Below are 3,824 nucleotides of genomic sequence, written 5' to 3' on the forward strand. Positions count from 1 at the left end.
GAGTCAAGTTATGCAAGGCTAACACCCGAGGTGTTACAAGGGCCGCCGGCGCGACGCCGTGCGAGGGCAGCTAGGGTGAGGTGCGTGCGGGAATGGGGAGTTCGGCGGTGATGGAGGCGAGTACCATGGGCCTCGCGCTTGGGGCGGGGGCGGCGGCGGGGCAGGGCCGCCGGCGCGACACCGTGCGAGGGCAGCGGGATTGGGGAGTTCGGCGTGGGGTGGGGTGGGGGAGTACGGCAAGGACGTGCGGGATTGGAGTCTGGGGGGGGCAGCGGGGTCGGAAGTGAGTGTGCGAAATGACCATAATGCCCTTGGACGAATAAAATCAACAAAAATAGCTATTTTGGGTAAGCATCACGAAGCATCAGCAAGCGTTAGGAAGCATTTCCATCCATTGTAAAAGGGCTCCAATGTAAATATCATAACTTGCAACGATCAAATAGTACACTGCTCCCACTTCGAAAATATACCAACATATTAGTGTAGTAACACACATCACTAAAATGAGGTCTATAAGATTTGCTATCATGACAGAGAATTGAAACAATGATAAGGACTGACAATAAGCAGACTGAATAATTTTATTTGTGATATTGTTTTACAGTCTCAAACAAAAGAAATATGGATCTAACCATAATTCCTTAAGAAGAAGCATTACTGTCACCATAATTCTATACATAACTCTGATCACAGGTGCAGGCTGCTCATAAGTAGGCAGCATAAGTAAGGATACACAAACACAAAGCTATGTTTAAAAAAACGCACGAAGAGGAATACACAAACCTGTATTTTTGTTTGCATTGAATCAACAGTGGAAATGCTTGCTTCTTGATTCCTAGAGTATTTCAACATTTTTGTTTATTGAATTTGAAGAACTGATGCAATGATCTATGAACTTCTCCATAGTTTTGAGCACAAGAGAGTCTGTGTTTTTATCCATTGAGGAAGCTTATCAGTCGGGCAGGAAAAATTCTTGGTTGATGAAGTCTGTGCATAACGTGAGTCAACCAATAGCATTGCAGCATAATCATTTATGTGCCTGATTGCTCTGCCTGCAATTATTTCTTCTTATCATATAAGGAAGAATATAAACAGTGCTATATGCATGACAAATCCTCAAGAGAAGCAGCTTACCAATAGATTGATTCACAGCTTTCATGCATAAGTTCTCATAATACTCTCTTCCACCTCTAGTGCACTTCCGTAATATATCATAACCAGGCTGAAGTTCACATTCATCATCATATTTTCTGCTTGAGGCCTTATCATCTCCAGCCAAAAATGAGCTAGAAATACTTTCGATATGCTTTATCGTCTCTATCAGCTCAACATCAGATGGACTTGGATAAGGCAAGCCAACCATTATTACACAACGACCCATCCCATTGCTGAAGTTTATGCCTTCAAAAATCTTCCCACCAACAACGGCTAATAGAAGTGCCCCATTGATACCTGTGTCTTGGGAACTTTTACTACAGGACTCAATTGTCTCCTTGTATTTGTTGAGGACAGCCTCGACATCAGCACTGTTCCTTGGATCTCTGAAAACATGTTTCTTTTTAGAAATCTTGGAAATTGTGCCTGCGGTCATCCATGCATCATATACACGCCTTTGGTAATCATATGAAGAAAAGAACATAACAACTCCCTCAGGCACAACTGTTATAATATTACAAATGAAACGTCCAAGCTCTTCAATCTGTTAACGCAAGCAAAATAAGAATTACAAGGCATAAAGTGCATTCAAGTAAAAAATATTGCACAACAACAATAAAGTATAAAGCAACGAAGGAAGCTGCAGATCAAAATGGGCTCAAACAATCGCAGAAAAAAGAATTCATTGTTAAGGAGAAGCCTAGATGGATGAAATCATACACCCCTGTAGTAATTGTATTTCCACAAAAAAAACAAATAAAAGGATAAACAAGGACTTATGTACGTGCGTTCAAGGAATGTCTAACATACTAACATCACAAGGTAATGAAGCAAAAAGAAACACAGGAATATAGAAGGGACTTGTAAATACATTTTGCAGCAAGTTTATAATGCCCTAGGTTTCCAATAGGCAAGTTGACTAAGGGATGGCACATGTTATAAATACTGTAAAAACAAATATTTCAATCAATCTTATTGGAAAGATGGCAGAAAATAAATACAAATAATTCATAATTTCACAATCTATGCTTGAGTAGCAGAAACGAATGGGTTGATGATGTTAGATATAAGGTAGAAAGTGCAAACCATGTAAGGAGAGCTCCTTGAATTGTAACTGAAATCAAATGTCATGCCTGAGGGTCCACGTGTAACTGCTATTGGAAGAATACTCTCAGGAGGAACAATATGGTTGCAAGTGAAGAATTTTATATCAGTTGGTGGTAAGCTTGGACACAAGCGTAGCCTAGTTTCTTCAATAGGCTGGAGGGTTCCACCAGCCAGGTTAACAGCATAAGCATCCCGTGTAACCTGATATAAGGAACAAAATTCATAAGTAGCTACAATACATACTTTCGGCCACTCAAAAAGGAATAATTTAGTACCTCGGAGAATATCTTTTCTGCACAAAGCATCACAAATTTAAGATATGCTTCATAAGGTTGTCCACCTAGCTTTTGCTTTGCAGCTATGATTCTTCCATCGTCATTGCTGTTCAGAAGGGAGCATAGAAAGTCAACTAATGTCTGAAAGCATGCTATACTGCTTCCTTCATCATGGAGCTGGAGATCAAACTGTTTTTTTTTCTCGAAAACGCAGGAGAGCTGCGCTTCATTAAATTAAGAAGAGAATAAAGGGCAAGAGCCCAAACAACACCTCACACACCACACACACACACGCTCACGCCCCAACAGTTTCAAGGATTACATTCGCGCCGGTGACAAAAACACACAAGACGACCACTATTGAGTTAGACACTCTAACTACCATGGAGGAGGGCAGTCAGGAAAGATAATCCTCGAGCCCGTACCATAGACCACAAGCGGCGGTCCTCGCCAGCTAAAATCAAAGCACCAGCTAAGCTTGGAGCTTCTCCATCAAAAACACACCTATTGCGATGGTTCCAAATAGTCCATGCTCCAAGTATAATAAGCGAATTAACACCTTGCCTTATCAGCCCATCAGCGGTGCTGCTGCTAGCTTTCTCTCACCAAGCATGGAAGGACAACTCTGTAGGTTGAGGGGACAGGATCTGAAGACCGACCTGTCTGCGCAGATTGAACCAAAATTCTCTTGCGTTACAATGGACAAGGAGATGGTCAATAGTCTCTTCTTCTTGGTCACAGAGAGGACAGTATTCAGGATGAGGCAACCCGCGACGTGCCAGGCGATCAGTCGTCCAGCACTTGTGCGCGACCAGCCACATAAAGAAGCGACACTTAGGCGGTGCCCAAGATTTCCAGATTCTTTCCCATGGTCCAAAAAGAGTAGAACCCAAAAGGAACCCATCATATGCCGACTTAGCCGAGTATTGTCCATTGGAGGAGAGCCTCCATATGTGTCTATCCTCAACCTTCGGCTGCAGCTGAAAATCCATCAATAAATCCCATAATTGGAGAAATTCCACGAACACACCAACTGTACGAGCTCCCTGAATGCCCAAAATCCAAGCCTGGTTAGTGAGGGAGTCCTGGACAGTGCGCTGCTTGACCCTCCTCTTGGGAATAGCCCCGAAAAGGCGAGGGGCAAGGTCTGCAATGCATTGCCCATGGAGCCACCTATCTGACCAGAAAAGAGTATTTGCACCATCTCCAACTATAGAATTCACAGCTATAGAGAAGAAGGCTCTCACTTGCTCAGACACATGTAATGGAAGAGCAGCCCAAGGACGA

General features: G+C 42.9%; 1 pseudogene; it reads right to left on the bottom strand.

Annotated features, from left to right (window-relative positions):
- Positions 1-845: 845 nt before the first annotated feature.
- Positions 846-2,922, bottom strand: LOC136463185 (uncharacterized; annotated as a pseudogene).
- Positions 2,923-3,824: the final 902 nt, after the last annotated feature.

The sequence above is a fragment of the Miscanthus floridulus genome, chromosome 1 (assembly GCF_019320115.1).
Source record: "Miscanthus floridulus cultivar M001 chromosome 1, ASM1932011v1, whole genome shotgun sequence".
Classification (NCBI taxonomy): Eukaryota; Viridiplantae; Streptophyta; class Magnoliopsida; order Poales; family Poaceae; genus Miscanthus; species Miscanthus floridulus.